The sequence below is a fragment of the Asparagus officinalis genome, chromosome 3 (assembly GCF_001876935.1).
Source record: "Asparagus officinalis chromosome 3, Aspof.V1, whole genome shotgun sequence".
In the NCBI taxonomy this organism is placed as follows: domain Eukaryota; kingdom Viridiplantae; phylum Streptophyta; class Magnoliopsida; order Asparagales; family Asparagaceae; genus Asparagus; species Asparagus officinalis.
In genome coordinates this window covers 95,423,200-95,444,364 of record NC_033796.1, presented here as the reverse complement: position 1 = coordinate 95,444,364, position 21,165 = coordinate 95,423,200, and positions in this window count along the sequence as shown.

Here is a 21,165-nt window from a genome sequence, read left to right as displayed (position 1 = left end):
CTCCCAATTGGTCAAACCTTCTTACAGTTAGGACCACAGTCAAAATCCCCTCTTGATTCCTCCAATGAACGAGAAGTCCACTTTCAAATCGAGTGATCAAACCTTCCTACAGTTAGGGTCATCTCAAACTCCTGCTCTCGATAAACGAGAAATTCAACTTTAGTTCGGTAATCAAACCTTCTGACAGTTAGGATTATCCGAATTTTCCAGATTCTAGGAGTGGAGATCCCTCTCCTAGTTTCTTTTGCGCTGGAAATAGAATATAAAATTCTTCCTTTCCAGAATCAAGGAATAGAATATAAAATTTTTCCTTCCTTGTATTCGGGTTCGCCTTCACCCTAAAAGAAGACCGGGAAATAGAATATAAAATTCTTCCTTTCCCGCACCAACCTTTTCCAAAATTTGTCAATCTAGGATTCATCCTAGGAAGTTTATCCCGAATCCTAAGCAGGGATAAGTCTGCGCCTAACACGCACTGCCGGTTTAGTCTTTCTCCGTAGAAAAAGACATCAGAGTTCGATTCTGGGGTATCCTATCCTGAAACCTAAGCAGGGATAAGTCTGCACCTAACCCGCGCTGCCGGTTAGTTCTTAACCGTTAAAAAGAACACTCGTCCGCATATTCAACATTGTGGCAGGTTGTTATTAATAACACCAAAATCCATGCCTTACACGCATGGGGAATTTCATCCTGAATCCTAAGAAAGGATATGTCGACGCCTAACACGCGTCGCCGGTTTAGTCTTTCTCCGAAGAAAAAGACACCAGATTTCTATTCTGGGGTATTTTATCCCGAAGCCTAAGTAGGGATAAGTCAGCATCTAACACACGTTGCCGGGTAGACTATTCCCGTGACAATGGCGAAGTCTACGTATTCGAAATCGTAGCATCAAGTCTAAGGGATCTCATTCCTTTAGCACAATGTCACATGCGGAACGGATGTAAAACAATCCGCATGTAAGCCCGAGTCAAACGGTAATCGGTAAGAGCAAAATCAAATCCGTTGAAGGCTGGGGGTTAGCCAAAAATCCTAAAGTCAACACCTAACACGTGTCGCCGGGTAGCCTATTCCCGTAACAATGGCGAAGTCTATGTATTCGACATCATAGCACGAAGTCTAAGGGAGTTCATTCCCTTAGCACAACGTTACATGCGGAACGGATTCCGATAATCCGCATGCTAGCCCGACTCAAACGGTAGTCGGTAAAGGCTAATCAAACCCGTTGAAGGCTGGGGGTTAGCCAAAAAATCCTAAAGTCAACACCTAACACGTGTCGCCGGGTAGCCTATTCCCGTAACAATGGCGAAGTCTATGTATTCGACATCATAGCACGAAGTCTAAGGGAGTTCATTCCCTTAGCACAACGTTACATGCGGAACGGATTCCGACAATCCGCATGCTAGCCCGACTCAAACGGTAGTCGGTAAAGGCTAATCAAACCCGTTGAAGGCTGGGGGTTTGCCAAAAATCCTATGAGTATTATGGTCAATCATGTCAAACGTGATGAGGAATCATAATAAAGATAAAGATAAAAACCAATTCCACTAAAGAGAATCAAATGTCAAGGTTTTCAGCAAATAAAATCATACATCAAGCCCATGGCTAAGAATCTGCTGACTGAATTCAGATAACTTCTCGTCATAAGAGCGTCTAAGCTCCTCCTGCAACTCAGCTCTAACAGACTCTTCGTTCGCAGCTAAAGTCCTCACAGCATCCTCCTCTGTCTCAGCCAGTCTCTGCTTCAAGGACTTCAGCTCATCAGATAAAGCAGCATTTGCTTGCTGATTCTGCATCTTTGTGTCTTCCTTCTCACGGAGTTCTCGTCGGAGCTGATCTATCTGAGAATCAAGCTCCTCGAGGAAAGAAGATCTAGTGGCGAAATCAGCCTCAACTCGATCTATGCGGTCCCGCTGCACCTGAATCTCGAGCTCAGCAACCATCCGAGTACTGCGCCATGTCTGTAAGCGAGCATCCAACTCGGCAGCAACGAATGAAGAGGCACCTGTATCCCGGAGCTCATGAAACATCTGAAGCTCACGCTCTAAGCGATCAAGGTCATCAACCATAGCCGTCGCTAGATCCGGACATCCTATGTCCCTAATCAAGTTTATCTTGGAATCGAGGTAGGGCTTAAATTGGCGAAGAGAAAGTCCGTCGTGGAGGAGTTTGCCAATTATAACAGTCAGGGAGGAGAAATAAGAGCGGACTTCTACGCTGATGATGATCTTCTCAGGGTCATCCCCTGATAACAACTCCTTAACGAGGATATGAAGCTGAGAAGGAAGCCCTACACAAAGAAGAGAAGTTCGTCAAAAGCCTCAATGAGGAAATGAACGGCATCGCTCAGCTAATTAAATTATACCTCCTTCCCCTCGAGTCACTGGGGGTGATGGAGATGTAACAACTGTAGCTGCATCGACTGGTGGAGTTGGTCGCACAGCCGGCTCAACATGGTCTTTCTCAACAAAAGCTCCTGTCAAATTCAAAACAGAATTCGCAGAGGCGTTACATTATAGCTGCATTAGTCAAGGTCGACTAGTCCTATAATCAACTCAGCAGGAGGCACATACCTTCAAAGGAACCATCCTCAGGATTGTTAGCAAATGCGGACTCAGGAAACATGTCTCCAGGTAGCTGGTCATCAATCTGAGGTGAGCTATATATGTAGTGCATCATAGGAGTGTCCGCAAACAGGCTTCCCTCGTCAAAATCGTCGATGGAGAAATCTGACATAAAAGAATATAAGTGCCAAAGAATAATGAAGAGACTACAACTAATGGAAATGAGTTACCTCTCACGGGTGCATCAGCCTCTTCGTTTCCAAGGTTCGCCTCCTGCAAATTATCTGAAGGAGCAAGGAGTAGAGGACAGTTAGAGGATACACAAATTCATTAATGTATTATCTAAAGAAATACGCTGTCAGTGATAGATGTACCTTGACTCACAGAATCTGGTCCTACACTGATCTCCTCCCTAATGTCAGCAACCCCTGTAGACTTCTCTACAGGGGGTAGTGGGTCAGACTCATCGGGAGATAAGGGAACAGGATCGGGACTCATCTCATCCTCCCCACGCACTCCTATATAGAAATGGAAAAGCATGAGTCAATGTTCAGAATAACCAAGAAAATGGTTCAAAGAGTAGACGTTACCTCTGTCACTAATAGGGTCATCTCCAGCCAGATCCATGTCAGATGCTCGTGAAGCTACACGAGGTTTGCGGGCCAATCTCTTCCGCCTAGCAATAGGGATCGAAGGTCTCGCCTGAGGAGGAGGACGGAAATCTTCATCCTGATCAACTGTGGTATCTGTTCCCCTCTCGATTCCTCCAATGAACGAGAGGTCCACTTTCAAATCGAGTGATCAAACCTTCCTACAGTTAGGGTCACCTCAAACTCCCATTTTGGCCAAACCTTCCTACAGTTAGGGTCAAAACCATAATTCACTCTCGATAAATGAGAAATTCACATTTAGTTCGGTAATCAAACCTTCTGACAGTTAGGATCATCCGAAGTTTTAGATTCCCAAAATCTGTGCCTCAAAGGTATAGGGAATTTTATCCCGAATCCTAAGTAGGGATAAGTCAACGCCTAACACGCGTTGCCGGTTTAGTCTTTTACCGATTGAAGAAGACATTAGGATTCATCATAGGAGAGTGATCAAACCTTCCTACAGTTAGGATCACCTTAAACTCCCGCTGGGTCAAACCTTCCTACAGTAAAGACCAAAACCATAATTCACTCTCGATAAATGAGAAATTCAACTTTAGTTCGGTAATCAAACCTTCTGACAGTTAGGATTATCCGAATTTTCCAGATTCTAGGAGTGGAGATCCCTCTCCTAGTTTCTTTTGCGCTGGAAATAGAATATAAAATTCTTCCTTTCCAGAATCAAGGAATAGAATATAAAATTTTTCCTTCCTTGTATTCGGGTTCGCCTTCACCCTAAAAGAAGACCGGGAAATAGAATATAAAATTCTTCATTTCCCGCATGGGGAATTTCATCCTGAATCCTAAGAAAGGATATGCCGACGCCTAACACGCGTCGCCGGTTTAGTCTTTCTCCGAAGAAAAGACACCAGAGTTTGATTCTGGGGTATTCTATCCTGAAACCTAAGCAAGGATAAGTCTGCGCCTGACACGCGCTGCCGGTCAGTTCTTAACCGTTTAAAAAGAACACCCGTTCACATATTCAACATTGTGACAGGTTGTTATTAATAACACCAAAATCCATGCCTTACACGCATGGGGAATTTCATCCTGAATCCTAAGAAAGGATATGTCGACGCCTAACACGCGTCGCCGGTTTAGTCTTTCTCCGAAGAAAAAGACACCAGATTTCTATTCTGGGGTATTTTATCCCGAAGCCTAAGTAGGGATAAGTCAGCATCTAACACACGTTGCCGGGTAGCCTATTCCCGTGACAATAGGGAAGTCTACGTATTCGAGGTCGTAGCGCCAAGTCTAAGAGAATTCACTCTCTCAGCACAACGTTACATGCAGAACGGATTTAGACAATCCTCATGCTAGCCCGACTCAAACGGTAGTCGGTAAAGGCTAATCAAATCCGTTGAAGGCTGGGGGTTAGCCAAAAATCCTAAAGTCAACGCCTAACACGCGTCGCCGGGTAGTCTATTCCCGTGAGAAAGACGAAGTCTACGTATTCGAAGTCGTAGCATCAAGTCTAAGGGAGTTCATTCCTTTAGCACAACGTCACATGCGGAACGGACTTAAGACAATCCGCATGTAAGCCCGATTCAAACGGTAATCGGTAAAACCATGTCAAATCCATTGAGGGCTGAAGATTTGCCAAAAATCCGAAGTCAACGTCTGATACACGTTGCTGTTTAGTCTTTTCACAGGAGAAAGACGAAGTCTACGTATTCCATATCGTAGCACTAAAAGGGTTAACTCTTTTAGCATAACGTCACATGCGGAACGGACTTAAAACAATCCGCATGCTAGCCCGACTCAAACGGTAGTCGGTAAAGGCGCATCAAACCCGTTGATGGCTGAGGATTTGCCAAAAATCCTATAAATAGTAAAGGCTTATCAAACCCGTTGATGACTGGGGGTTTGCCAAAAATCCTATAAATGCGAGAGTCACTGACGCATCAGCTTTATTAGTTGGTCTCGTGACTTGAGCATCCAACGATATTCGAAACCCTAGGGTCAACGCCGATCAACGCGTAACCCTAGGTCAACGCCAGTCAACGCGTTGCGATCGAAAGTCAACGTTCGACGATCCGAAACCCTAGGGTGGACGCCGGTCAACGCGTAACCCTAGGTCAACACCGCTAGGTCAACGCCAGTCAACGCGTTGCGATCAAAAAGTCAACGTACGACGTTCAAAACCCTAAGGTCAACGCCGGTCAACACGTAACCCTAGGTCAACGCCAATCAATGCGTTGCAATGAAAGAATCAATACTCCAAAAAGTATACGAGTATAAACTGCTCCTTGATACTCCGAAAAGTATACGAGTATAAATTGCTTAATACTCTGCTTCTTAATACTCCAAAAAGTATATGAGTATAAACTGCTTCTTAATACTCCAATAAGGTATACGAGTATAAACTATTCCCTATTTTTGGTTGAGAAGTTCCTAGAGAATATTTTTCCAAAAATATTCTTAAGGATAACTCAACAACACTACGCCGGACAACGCGTCACAAATAAAGACTCAACGCCAACATTCGAGGGTCAGTTCTATGTTGAACTAACAAACACGAGCTAAAGATCAGAAAATCAGGAATCGACTTCAAGTTCAAAATTCCAACAACGGTCAGACAATAAATGCAGCACCGGAACTCTTACAGACATTCGACAAAGCACCGAATAGCCTGAAGGATTGAAGGAATCAAGAACAGAAGCCATTCCAAGGTCCCGTTACACCGACTGAAGGTTGGGACAATCATATCCAAAGTATTCCAGACTCTTCTATAAAAGAACGAGACTGAAATACTTTGGAGGGGGTATCTGTAGGCATATAAAATTGCTTATAGGTCCCCTAGCATAGCTCGGCACAAACCGACGAACCAACGAGGCGACGAGATCGACAAATCGCACGCGAACAACGGAATGAATCCACCCGCGTGCAGAATCAAGCTAATGAGTTGAGGAATCAACGAGTCATCCAACCGAGAGCGGACTCGGACGAATCACGATCGAATCAAGATCAGTTTCGAACTCAAACTCAAAAGCCGATTTACTGCCTAATCGGGATCCAGACTTCCAAATCAAGATCCCGAACAAATCAAAGTTCACAACAGAACCACAACCGAATCACGGACAGAACCGAAAACAACGGAAAACAACGGAACGAACAACACCCGGAGGGGCTCGGCCGAAACCGAACCATCTCAAGGTGGCTCGGCCCAAGCCGAGCCACCCTGAGGTGGCTCGGTGGCCGAGCCACCTTGGGGTGGCTCGGCCAAGAGCCGAGCCACCTTAAGGTGGCTCGGCACAGTGCCGGCCACCCAGAGGTGGCCGACAGTGGCCGACATTTCTCTGTTTGCGGGCACTGTCCTGAGAGCCTATAAATAGGCCTAGAGATGTTCATTTTCAGAGGTCGAACTTTCAAGAGCCGAAACTCTGCCGGATTGAAGAGTGAACTCGGAGCTTTGAAGACCAGAAGACTTGCACATTCGGATCTGATCCTCGGCGACCATCCACGTCAGAAAAGGCAGGATCTCGAGAGGAAGAAAGAACAGATCTGAGATCTACACGAGACTACACTCCAGATCTAAGCTTGGTCTTAGATCTCGAGATCTGAGCGATTATTCCCTTGGTGGATTAATCCCTCCCGGCTATTATTCCCTTCGTGGAATAATACCCGCATAATCGTGTAGATCCGACCGGATCTAGATCGCGCGGTGGTCCACGGATTAACCCCGGCGTCGGCAAAGAACCCACACAAGCAAGCAACCGCAAAACAGGAGCTTGCGATTTGTTCACAAGAGGAAAGTTGTAATTTTTATTTTTTTTCTTTGATTTAGTTGTAACCGGATCTATAAAAGACCGGATCTTTGTAACCCAAGATGACAATCATATCAACCAGCGAGACAGTATTTGCTGTCTCGCCAGCGAGACAGTATTTGCTGTCTCGCCAGCGAGACAGTATTTGCTGTCTCGCCAGCGAGACAGTATTTGCTGTCTCGCCAGCGAGACAGTATTTGCTGTCTCGCCAGCGAGACAGACTTTGCTGTCTCGCCAGCGAGACAGTGTTTACTTTCTCGACCAGCGAAACAGTGTTGAAATGGTCAAAACTACCTTGATAACTGCCCTACACGTGTCCATCAACTGCCAAGGGACGTGGAAAACATCGTGGGTGAAAATCACGTGAATAACTGCCAAAATAACGGAGTTTGAAACGTAGGAAGGCAGTTACAGCGAGAAACTGCCAGGAATATTCATTTTCCGAGACAGTATTTTACTGTCTCGCTGGGGCAGACAGCAAATTTACTGTCTCGCGCGGGTCGAGACAGCAAACGCTGTCTCGCCCAGCGAGACAGTAAACACTGTCTCGCCAGTCTAACTTCATCGTTTGTTGAGTTTTTTCAGTTATGACCCCAGAGGCTATTAAATACCCCCTAGGGTCATTTCTGACGGGGATCGAGCATATTTTCGAGCATTCCAAAGCAGAGAGAGCAGATTTGAGTTTTCATACAACGCCTTGAAATTAAGCTTTGACTTGATTTTAAGAAGAACGACTATCTTACTTCGATAAGATATTGTTTCAATTTCTCACTTCGATAAACGAAGTCAGAATTAGTAAACCCCCTTCACGATCTGTGATTCGGCGGTCCACGAACCAAAGCGTTCCCGGCACAGGCAAAGTCCCACGAAAACAAAGATCGATAGACGATTTTTGTGTTTGTTTCTCAAGAGTTGTAATTTTTATTTTGTTGTGTAGAAAAAGTCTTATAAAAAGATTATTCTTTCGAATTTGTTGTAATCAAACAAAGTTATAATGAATTCCTCAACAGAACCGACTTTTGACTCAAACAAGCTGGTGACCACAGTGGGATCTCATATTGAAGATCATGTCAGGAATGAACTGTCTCGCCAGCGAGACAGGCTTTGCTGTCTCGCCAGCGAGACAGTGTTTACTTTCTCGACCAGCGAGACAGTGTTGAAATGGTCAAAACTACCTTGATAACTGCCCTACACGTGTCCATCAACTGCCAAGGGACGTGGAAAACATCGTGGGCGAAAATCACGTGAATAACTGCTAAAATAACGGAGTTTGAAACGTGGGAAGGCAGTTACAGCGAGAAACTGCCAGGAATATTCGTTTTCCGAGACAGCAAATTTACTGTCTCGCTGGGCGAGACAGCAAACACTGTCTCGACCAGCGAGACAGTAAACACTGTCTCGCCAGCTAACTTCTTCGTTTGTTTGAGTTTTGTGAAGTTATTACCCAGAGGCTATAAATACCCCCTAGGGTCATTTCTGACGGGGATCGAGCATATTTTCGAGCATTCAAAAGCAGAGAGAGCAGATTTGAGTTTTCATACAACGTCTTGAAATTAAGCTTTGACTTGATTTTAAGAAGAACGACTATCTTACTTCGATAAGATATCGTTTCAATTTCTCACTTCGATAAACGAAGTCAGAATTAGTAAACCCCCTTCACGATCTGTGATTTGGCGGTCCACGAACCAAAGCGTTCCTGGTACAGGCAAAGTCCCACGAAAACAAAGATCGATAGACGATTTTTGTGTTTGTTTCTCAAGAGTTGTAATTTTTATTTTGTTGTATAGAAAAAGTCTTATAAAAAGATTATTCTTTTGAATTTATTGTAATCAAACAAAGTTATAATGAATTCCTCAACAGAACTGACTTTTGACTCAAACAAGCTGGCGACCACAGTGGGAGCCAGCGGCCTCGCTACCGAGGCCGCGGTGTCGCAACCGATCAAGATCGTCGTCAACGAAGAGATCGAATACGAATTCGATCAGGCGAAATTTGAGGAGTACTTGTCATCCTCATCATTGAAACTTTCCTCACCCCGCAAATGTAGAAAAGTTTCATCTCCCAGAAAAAAGCTCAAGTCTGCAGTGTCAATGAAGACCGCAGGTGAAAGTTCTTGCCCGGATGTTGCTAAAGAATCTACCTGCAACATCTCTACTCCGAACGACTCCACACCCATTCAGGAGTCGATGATGAATAGCTCGCCGGTGCTGACGAAGAGAGCTCGTCAAAGACAGCGCCAGCGCCGTGCTCGACAATTGGCTAAAGCCATGCAACAAACCGACGGGGTCCATTACTATGCGGACCTAGAGTCGAGGAGACAGAAAATGACTCAATTGCCTCAACGGCAAGATAATCATATTTCTGCACAACTTATGACGGAGAAGTGGACTCTCGTCAAAAGGGCCCGTTCAACCCTTAAGGAACGGATACAAAGGCGTAAAACGAAGGCCGCCCATGCTCGTGCTCTTCGTCAACAAGCCCAAGGAACCAATAAGGAGACGGTGTCTGAAAGGCCACCGAAGAATCGTAAAGTTTGGATGCTGAAGACGCCGCAAGCATCTGTTCCGGGCCCGTCTACTGCATCAGCAGTAAAACCCTGGGTTAGCCCAGATTTGTCCAAGTTTAAGATAACAATGGCGGATCGCCTCGGTCCTTCAGTTGACAATCGAGGCAAAGCCCCGGCCAAAGAACAAATGTCCGGCAAATAAACCATTAATGGTTTCATATGCAGGGGGTCGTAAACACCCTCCTGTCAGAACTGCACAAGTCCAAAACGAGAGAATACCAGTTCACTCTCGTTTAGGACCTCTGAAAACTCCACACCCGCAAGGGGGTGGATTTAAACATTCAACTTTGGATCGCTCAGAGGCGACGACCAGTCGTCCTGTGCATGTTAACAAAGTTCAAAAGCGAAAGATAGGTTGCTCGAATCACAATAATGATGAGCTGTACTATCAGAAAGATAACTCAAGAAAGAGAGTTGTCAGAGAAAATGAGTCTCATTGCGCTTGCGAGAGACTCATTAAAACAGTGTTGACAGAATGCGGATGCTCTAAGAATAATTCAACAAGAGTCTCCGTATTTCAAAGATTGTCCAATGAAGCGTCAAGACCCAAAACAAGACGTTTCAACAAAAAGAAACCTGTAATTCGACAAGATGAGTTCCCTGAGGTCACTATCAACATGATCAATAAAGGAAAGCAAAAGTCAGCTAACTACGACCCTGATTTCTCTCCGGGAGGGAGAGTTGAGCGGGGTCTTTCTCAGAGAATGTCGCGGTTACAGAGAAGAGCCAACCTACGTCGAGACTACAAAAGGATGCATGAAGGATTATCTTCAGATGAAGAACTGTCAGACGCTTGTTCTGCTGTAGCTTCAGACAGTACCGCGTCCAGCGTAGGGTGAGTCAGAGAATCATTTGCAATCACACCGGATCAACTGGCTCATATCTTGCAGGAGGCGTTGGCTAAACAACGCGAAGAAATTAGAGCTGAGTTCAAAACCAAAATGGAGTTGACTATGCAGCAGATGCGAGATTTACAGGTTCAACAACATCAACCGGAATCGAGCCAGAAGGCGGAATCCAGCCGGCGTAATGAAGAGGATGAGACTATCTTTGACGATCCTCCTCCAGATAAAGACAACTCCGGAAGCGGTCCGACCAAGTCATCCACTCAACCTCCACAGATCTACTTGAAGAAAAGTGAGGAAGAGGATAAGAAGATGCATGATCTCGAGAGCAAAGTCAACGCTCTGATGACGGCTCAGGAAGTGAAGAAAACGGGCATTCCATACCCGTACCCGAGGGAATGGGACCTGATTCCTTATCCCCAGAAATTTAATTTGATTAACTTTACTCCTTTTGATGGCAGGGGTTCACCAACTCAGCACTTGATCTATTTCAAGTCGCATCTCTGCGCAATATCCGGGAATGAAGCCCTGATGGTCCGGTCATTCGTAGGAACCCTTCGTGGGCCTGCCTTCGATTGGTACCGACGTCTTAAGCCCGGGAGTATCACTAGCTGGGAGGATATGGAAGAATTATTCCTCACTAATTTCTTCGACGACGACACAGAAGTCTCAATTGGCACGTTGTTGGATGAGAAGCAGAAAGATGGAGAATCGGTCGACGTCTTTGTCAAACGATTTCGGGACAAAGCGGTGAACTGCAGAGATCCACTCACAGAGGAATTTATTCTGCAAACGTGTCATAATAACCTGTCCCTGGATGTATTAGAGGTCATGGGGGTTGTGCCCTCTAAAACTTGGAAAGAATCGAAGGTGAGAGGTGAACAGGCTGAACGTTTTCTCAAGAGGAAGAATTTGGAGAGAGGTCTACCACCGGCTAATAATCAGAAATAGAACTTCAATCCTCGAGGCAGAGGAAGAGGATCCACGGCAGCTGTGGATGCACATCAAACGTCGCAACAGGCGCCACAACAACAACCGCAGCAGTCATCCTTCCAATTGGCGCCAAATCAGAATCAGCAGCCCCCGAGGCAGCCCAAGACTTCTGAGCCTAGATTTCCGAAGGAATACTCTTTCAAAGATGATGAAGTTCCAGTCATCTTCAAATACTTGTTGGAGAATAACAAGATCAAGCTTCCACCGGTCACAAACCAAGAAGAAGCAACGAAGATCAATGACCCAAAATATTGTGCATATTACAGGAGGGTCCACCATCCCACCAAGACGTGTTATGCATTAAAAGACAAAATACAAACATTAATCGATGTTGGTATTGTGACGCCGAAGCCAAAGGAGAAGAAAGTAGGCGCAAACGCAGTCTCAATTAGCTTCGGATCGGTTCCTTTGTCCTGGTTTCAAGCCGAGCCAGTATCAAAGGTCAAAGTGCAAACCATCAACGATGACCCCCATGGACAGCGCCAAAAAGGGCTTGTATCTCACACAACCCCCAACGGCGAAATCCTTTGGGTTCATCCGGATTTGCTTGAAGATGAACAGTGGACAACATCCACGTCGAAGAAGAAGTCAAAAGGCAAGGGAAAAGAAAAGTCCTGTTATGGAGCCTCGGCGATTCCTGAGAAGAACGATGAGGAGATAGCAGCTTTATCACTTTCTGATGGAGAACAGGAGGTTTTCGCTACAAGAAGTGGAAATGAGTACCATTATAAATATCCTGAAACCTCTAATCCAAATGCTACAACTCTGAAGGAGCTGGGGATAGTTGTAACTCCTCCAGTAGCTGCTGAAAAGCCGCAACAACCGGCTAAGCAAAAAGAGAAGGAATCCCAACATAAAGAGATTCAAGTTCCGAAGCAGCCTCGTTTCAGCCGACCGATTGGACGAGATAAACCGGAAAGCTTGAACGCACCATATCGTTTCGATGTTATGGCTCAGCTGGCCAATATCCCAGCAAGGATTATGCTATACGAGTTGTTGCGTCTCTCAAAAGAAACCAGAGAAGCTTTACAAGAAGCTTTGGATGATTCTGAGGTATTCCTCACTCAGATCAAGCCAACTCCTGAAAAGCCAGAGTCATCAGTGCAACATTACAATCTGGCAGCCACCAAATTTCCTTGCATCGCTTTCACCAAAGAAGATATGCAAGTCAGGAATTCGAAGCATGATAGGCCTCTATATTTCACCGGATATATTGGCTCTAGCGTTGTCAACCGGATCCAAGTTGATCCGGGTTCCGCTGTTAGCATCATGCCACTGCGGTTGATGTACCATCTCGGAATCCCCGCCAGCAAGTTAGCCTCCACAGGAACGGTTATCTATGGGTTCAATACTAGCGGGTCAAGACCGTTAGGAAAAATCCGGGTGAAGTGTCAACTCGGAGATTTAAAGTCTGAAGTCACTTGCTATGTGATCGATGCAGAGATTTCTTATAACTTACTGTTTGGTCGTCCATGGATCCATGGTAATCTTATAGTTCCCTCCACCCTCCATCAGTGTTTGAAGTATGTCGACACTAATGAGGAGGTCAAGATGGTGGTCGCGGATAAGCAACCATTCAAGGGGTTAGAAAATTACTTTACTGACTCCCTTCTTTATGGTGCTGAGTCCGATACTGAACCATCGGCCCATGGCACGGACAGCGGAGAAGAAGCTGATACCGAAGCCGGGCTCGATTATAGTGAAGGTCTTGTACTAAATGACATTGAACCTCTTGTAATCGATCTTGACGGTGATGAATCGTCGGACGAAAGTTGTAACTGGCAACTTGCCGATGAAATAATAAAGGATGATTTAGAGTATTCGCCTGGTCTTGATAATGTAATGCATGAATTGTATGACGTTCCTAGTCTACACATGCCACTTCGCTCGTCTTGCACGACGATAAAATATCTTCAAAATCCAGTCGGAACAACTGTGATTCTACCCGCAAAGGCAGGGGGTGAAAAAGAGATAATCTTTGGAAAAGGGAATCCATCCCCAACCCCTGATCTTTTCTTAGACACCGATTCGGATGAAGAAAAACCCGGACGACATTTCTCTCGGTACAGTTCGCAAGCGAACGATTATATGACGAACCGGGGTTATGACCTCTCACTCGGTGAAGGTCTTTATTTTGGTCAAGGTATTAGGGTTCCACCCCGTCCTGCCTATGTACCAAAAGGAAAACCAGATAATTATTACAGTCATAATAGGGGTCTGGGTTATGCTTCATCATCCGATGACGATTGTGGCCAACAGATCATTAACCAATTAATAGATAAGAGCGGACATTCATCCGATACTTCAAATTGGGAGTCTGATGTGAGCATTGGAGAAAAGTTCAAAAGTCTCATGTCAAACATGGCAACAGTTAATCCTTCTACAATAGAAGAAGACGACCAGTTACCCACTTGGGAAGATCCTTGGACACATTACATGAATATTCAATACGGTGATCGATTCGAGCAAAGAGAACCTCCTAATGAGGATAAAGTAGATCAGGTTAATATGGGTGACGAAAGTAATCCGAAACCTATATTCATTAGTGGTGATCTTCCGCCGGACGAGAAAGAGGAACTAATCGCCCTCGTTAAAGAGTATATCGACGTTTTCGCTTGGAACTACGAAGATATGCCGGGACTCGACCCAGATGTAGCAATGCATAGCCTTAACATTAAACCGGATGCCAAACCTGTCAAACAACAACAAAGACGGTTTCGTCCGCAAATTATGGAGGCGGCCAATATCGTTCCAGTCCTCAAAAAGAACGGAAAAATCAGAATCTGTATTGACTTCAGAGATCTGAATACAGCATGCCCCAAGGATGATTTTCCCCTACCGATTACGGACGTCATTATCGACAACACATGCGGGTTTGAAAGAATGTCGTTCATGGATGGATTTTCTGGGTATAATCAAATCAAGATGCATCCGGATGATGAAAAGCATACAGCTTTCAGAACACCTCTTGGCGTCTTTTGTTATACCGTTATGCCTTTCGGTTTGAAGAACGCCGGTGCTACGTATCAACGGGCGATGACGAAGATCTTTCAAGAACACCTTAGGAAGACAGTCGAATGCTACGTTGATGACCTAGTCGTTAAGAGTCGTGATAAAAACGACCACATTAACGATCTGAAGACAATGTTCGAACTTATGAGAACTCATCAGTTAAAGATGAACCCGACTAAATCCTTCCTTGGAATGTCGAGCGGTAAATTTCTTGGGTTCGTCGTCACCACAAAAGGTATTCATATTGATCCTGATAAGGTGAAGGCGATAAACGAACTGCAGCCTCCAAGAAATCTTAAAGAACTCAGAGGATTGCAAGGTCGATTAGCATATATCCGTCGGTTTATATCGAACTTGTCCGGAAAATGTCAACCGTTTTCCAAACTCGCGAAGAAAGGTGTGTCGTTCATTTGGGATGAAGCATGTCAGAAGGCATTCGAAGATATCAAGAAATATCTAGCGAATCCACCTATTCTCGTTGCACCGAAATCGGGCAAGCCGTTTTTGATTTATGTCAAAGCGACGAGCCATTCGTTAAGTGCCTTACTTGCACAAGACGACGATAACGGTCACGAGCAAGCTGTGTATTATCTGAGTCGTACATTGGTAGGAGCTGAGTCTCGTTATCCGATGATTGAGAAGGAATGCCTCGCTTTGGTATTCGTGATTCAGAAAATGCGACATTATTTAGTCGGACAGACGATTTATGTCATTTCCAACATAAATCCCGTCCGAGTGTTCATGACCCAACCGGCTTCCATGAATTGGCGGTTGGCCAGATGGACTTTACTCCTATCGCAATATGACTTGTACTTCAAGCAACATAAATCTGTTAAAGGACGAGCTATTTGCGATCTTCTAGCGGAAAACCCTACGAAGGATGTAGTCGAATTGTACGACGATCTGCCAGATGAAACTCACGAAGTTAATACCACCTCACATCAACAAGTGTGGCAATTGTACTTCGATGGGGCTTCCCGATCAACCAACGTGGCAAGTGCACCCGGATGTTCTAAAATCTCCTCAGGAGTGGGGGTCGTTTTAGTTTCCCCGGAAAAGCACGTCTTGCCTAGAGCATATTCACTGACTGAACCATGCTCTAATAACGTGGCTGACTGGGGGTCGAATACCTTGAGGCTTTTGGAGATTCTCAACTGGTAGTTAATCAAATACGAGGAGAGTATGAAGTCAGAAATCGAGACCTGATTCCATACCACCAGGTGGCCATCGAAATAGCAAGCTCGTTTGAAGAATTTTTCATCGAGTACGTTCCGCGTCTCCAAAACGCATACGCAGACGCATTGGCAGCATTGTCAGTATCCTTGGCTCAACCTCCCGAAACAGAGCAATTAATTACAGTGAGGACTCATCAGCTTATTGTTCCAATCTACGATTCGAATGCTAAAGAAGTATACTCAACTGGAGTTGAACCCGAAGTTCGAGATTGGCGCTTTCCCATTATCGACTATGTCTTACATGGTATATTACCTGAAGATGTAAGAGAAAGGGAATCGATTCGGCGAAGAGCACCGAGATTTTATTACAATGCCACATCGCAAACGTTGTATCGACGAGCTTATGATGGTCTTTTACTTCGTTGTCTATCCAGCAAAGAAGCGGAACAAGCACTCAAAGAGGCACATAATGGGATATGCGGTGCACATCAGCCCGGTCCTAAACTCTGCGACCGACTTAGGAGAATCGGATATTATTGGCCAACTATGGTGAAAGACGCAGTCGATTACGCACGACAATGTGTAGTGTGTCAATTGCATGCAAATTATATGCACATACCCCCTGAATATCTGCATCCTTCGGCGACATCGTGGCCGTTTGAAACTTGGGGAATGGATATAGTAGGTCCTATTTTTCCACCTTCGGTTAAAGGGGACCGTTTCATTCTGGCAATCACCGATTATTTCTCGAAATGGGCAGAAGCAGTTCCACTTAGAGAAGTAAAGACGACCAATGTCATCAAATTTATCAAACACCATATCATATATCGGTACGGTGTGCCAAGGCGAATAGTGCACGACAACGGTCCTCAGTTCGTGAGCAACGCATTCATCAAGTTCTGCGGTAAATTCGGGATTAAAGACGTTTCGTCGACTGCTTATAATCCTACAGCTAACGGATTGGCCGAAGCTTTTAACAAGACTATCATCAAAATCCTGGCAAAATTGGTGAAAACCAATAAGCGAGATTGGGATGACAAACTCGGCGAAGCTCTCTGGGCTTATCGTACGACCGTCCGCACGCCTACCGGAGCCACCCCGTATGCTTTAACGTATGGGTGTGAAGCCGTTCTTCCATTGGAAGTGCAGATTCCTTCTCTCCGTATCGCTCTCGTAACGGGAATGACGACGGAAGAACATCATCAGAAACGTCTCGAGGAGTTAGAGATGTTGGATGAGAAACGCTTGGAAGCTCAACAACAGATCGAGTTTTATCAAGCTAGAATTTCTCGGGCTTTCGATAAAAAGGTCCGACGACGAAGCTTTAAAGAAGGAGATCTAGTTCTCGCCGTTCGAAGACCTATGATTCTCACTTCTAAGAAGAAAGGCAAATTTGAACCTAAATGGGAAGGACCGTTTGTGATAGAAACAGTCTATTCGAACGGTGCATATCGCCTGGTTACCCAAGATGGCAACAAATTGATGATGCCAATAAATGGGAAGTTCCTGAAAAAATATTATCCGTAATATATTCAGGATAACCTGTGTAAAGCGGGAAGTTCCTAGAGAATCCTATATAGGATATTTCAGGATAACCCGAGATCAGTTCACTATTTTAAATGAGAAGCTGGTCATTTGAATAATTCATTGTTCTTTTACAACTTTTGTTGAGATGAGATTTAATGATAGTTAATCTTTCCTCAGCAAAACCTTGTAATATAATCATGGAAGATGAGATTTGATGATTTGTAATCTCACGCTATGAAACCCCCATCGGTCGGATTGATCAACGATCATCAGTATGTATCAGTCGACAGATTATTTCGTGTCAAATTCTTATGTTTAAAATCAAAATTTCCCACCGATTAGTTTGTGCAAATCAACAAACTCATTGTTATTTGCACCCTACTCCTATTCCTCACTTGGTCAAACCTTTAAACAGTTAGGACCAAAGCCAAAATCCCCTCTCGATTCGTTCCATGAACGAGAGGTCCACAAATTGAGCGATCAAACCTTCCTACAGTTAGGATCGTCTCAAAATTCCCACTTGGTCAAACCTTACTACAGTTAGGACCACAACCAAAATCTCCTTTCGATTCATTTTTGCGAACGAAAGGTTTACTTTTGAATTGAGTAATCAAACCTTATGACAGTTAGGGTTATTCAAACCAACCTATTTTCTCTAAGTGGAGATTCCACTGTGAGTTTCCTTTTCATCAGGAGATAGAATATAAAATTCTCCCTCTCCGATTCTGGGTTTATCTCTACCAACAAACAAGAGACCAGGAGATAGAATATAAAATTCTTCCTCTCCGATTCTGGGTTCATCTCTACCAACAAACAAGAGACCAGGAGATAGAATATAAAATTCTTCCTCTCCGAGTATGGGTTTATCTCTACCAACAAACAAGAGATTGAGAAATGGAATATACAATTCTTTTTCTCTCCGATTTTGGGTTCGTTGTCCTATATAGGAAATGCAACCTATTCACACTTTGAAATCCATGTTGTTCACACATGGGGGATGTTATCTCTATCCCTTATTAGAGATAAGCCTACATCTAACACATGTAGCCTACATATTCAACAGTGTAGTTCAAAGTCTAAAAGAGTTTAATTCTTTTAGCGCAACGTTATATGTGAAACGGACTTAGATAATTCACATACTAGCCCGATTCAAACGGTAATCGGTAAAGGTATATCAAATCCGTTGATGGCTGAGGATTTGCCAAAAATCCTATAAGTATTATGGTTATTTATTCTAAATAAGAATGAGTAATCATAATAAAAAACCTCAATGAGCAAAAAGATTCAATATAATGAGCAAAAAGGTTCACTATATTGACCAAGAATTTTCAAACAAAGCTACAAACAAAAATATAATGTTCTCCGATTACAAGAGTTTATATTGACTAATTTGATTTTCAAGTTTTGACAGCTCTAACGCATAAGTCTGTTCAAGCTCAGCCGTCAATTTAATTTTGAAAGCTTCTTCATCAACACTTTGAAGCGCGGCGACCTCTTGTTCCTTTTCAGCAATTATTTTATCTTGAAAGTTCAGTTGCTGTAACAGGTCTTCCTCAACATGAATTTCCTGCGTCAACTCAGACTCCAAGACATCAAGAGCATCCTTGGCCATTGCAAGTTCCTCCTCTAAGCGAGCTATTTCCGCTCGACTCGATTTTATATCTCGGCGTAGGTTGACCTTGGCTTGTGTCCTTTTGCCAATATTCACCCTAAGCTGATGACTGTGGGCTCTTAACTGTTGGAGTTCGGAGTTGGCAGATTCTTGAGAATCACGCCACGCTTGCAGCCTGGATTCCATATGAGAAGCGATGTAAAAAGGTACGCCTTTGGTGCGAAGAGTTTGCAGAAGTTCAATATGTTGCCTCAAATCAACCAAATAAGCGGTGACTGAATCGGCTAAGTCGTTATACCCTTCCTCTCTGAACCCTGATATAAAACGCTCAAAAGATTTTTTATAATTCTCAAAATACGATCTTTTGAAGAGAATGCGATCGACCATAGAGTTCAAAAAGGAGATGAAGCCTTGGAGATTAGAGCAGATAACAGACTTGTCCGGATCGTCATCAACCAATAACGCTTGGATTTGAGTTGATAATGATGAAGGAACTGCGAGAAAGTCAAATAAGTCAGTACAGTATATATATATGCATACAAGACAACAAACTAAAGCATACCAAATTCGACGGAAGAACCTTCAGCATGACTTGGTTCGCTCAAGGATGATAATCTGGATTCCTGAACAGTCAAGATTGGTTCAGGAATGGTAGCTGTTGATGCACCCGCTACATCAGGGACTTTTTCAACTAAAGTCTCAGAGGACGGCGGGTCCAAACTAAGAGACTCTTTAAGAGGAGATTCTACAAACAGGAGGATTACAATGAGCATAATGATAATCCGAGCTTGAAACAAACGATAAATGAAACTCACCAATTCTAGTCACAACATCGGCCGATGTACCAACTTCTTCAGTTGGTCTCGCTTTTGTTGCAACTGGACTAATCTGGGGAGTGACAGTGACTTCTATCATCATGGGGTCCATAGGAGTAGAAGGTTGAGGTTCAAGAACTGATGATTGCAAATCAACCTCAGTTCCTGCCCATGGCACGAGTTCACTACCCTCCGGTTGTTCAGATGTTTCGGTGATGATAGTAGTATCAGTTCCAGTAACTGGTCCTATAATTCAAATACTTATATGGTTAATCAAGTTAAAATATATATGTATGCATATATGGAGTTTACAGAATAAAGGTCTTACTTTCAGAAGGACCTGCTTCTGTTGAACCGACTCCAACACTGGATTCCGTGGCTGCACCAGGAGTTTTCCCCGATAATAAGTCGGAGATATACTCATGGTCGCCTTCAGAGAGATTGAAATCGAGGTGATGTTCATTGAATTCCTCGACCTCTGTTGTATGCGTGGTCTCTCCTCCAACAGATTCGTGCATTGTGACATCTACAAAATGTGTTGAGTCGTAAATGACACATAAATTTAGACGAATTTGCTCAAAAAGACAATTAATTTTACCTTCGTTGGTCGGGGCTGATTCGAGAGCTCCACTACTGGTACCTGCTTCTTTTAATTTGACTAAAAGGAGAGAAAGCGCACAGGTCATTAGAGGAGGCACACGGTCCGACTCATTCATTTCTCGGATTTCTCTTCCGAGAGGAGAAAGATCAGTACCTGTGTCCGCAGCTGATGGATCAACGTCAGGAGTGGGTGGAACATCAGCCGATCCTTCCTTCAGAGCATCATGCATTTGTTGGACGAAGCTTGTTTCCTCAATTTCCATACCTCCGGGAGAAGCAGCATCAGCTGGCAATTCTCCTTCCTCTCGACTCCCTGCAGAAGTTGAACATGAAATAAGTTTGAACATCAAAAAAGTGTAAAAGCTATAAAAACAAATCGCTACCTTGTTCATCAGAAGAAACACTACGACCGGATGTCTCTTCTACAGCAGGAAGATGAACGCGCGGTTTAGAAACAGCTTTCTTCTGTTTCTTCAGAGGGCGTGCACCAGAACCTTCATGACGATGTTTGGTGCGTAACTCAGCTCGGGGAGAAACTTGAGTTTGAGCTTGAGTAGAAGTTCGAGATATTTGCCGACGAATGAGAGGCACCATATCCTCTTCATCCTCTTCGTCGCAACTAAGAACTTCTACCGTCATCCGGTTAGGATGTTCCATGACGACTCTTTCCTTACGTTTCTTTGGAGCAGCTTGTGGTTGGGTCGGAGCGACAGAAGGCCTTACAAGTCCTCTATCAAAGAATGAATCGGGAAGGCCAGATACTTCCTCAGAACTTGATTCATTCTCGTCTTCCCCTTCTGAAGTTTCGGTTGCTTCACTATCAAACTCCTCTTCACTATCAACTGGGAGAGCCGGTTCCTTTCCTTTCCTTGATGATTCAGCAGCCTCTTTTCCTCGAGGCGACATCACAGCTTCACGAGGCGGTTCTGTTGCTTGTCGTGGAGCTATTTCCTCCTCTGAGTCTGATATCCTCCTACGTCGAGTGGCAATATTGGTGGCTATCAGCCATTTGCAAAAGAGGAAAGTCATCCGTAGAGGCGGCGTC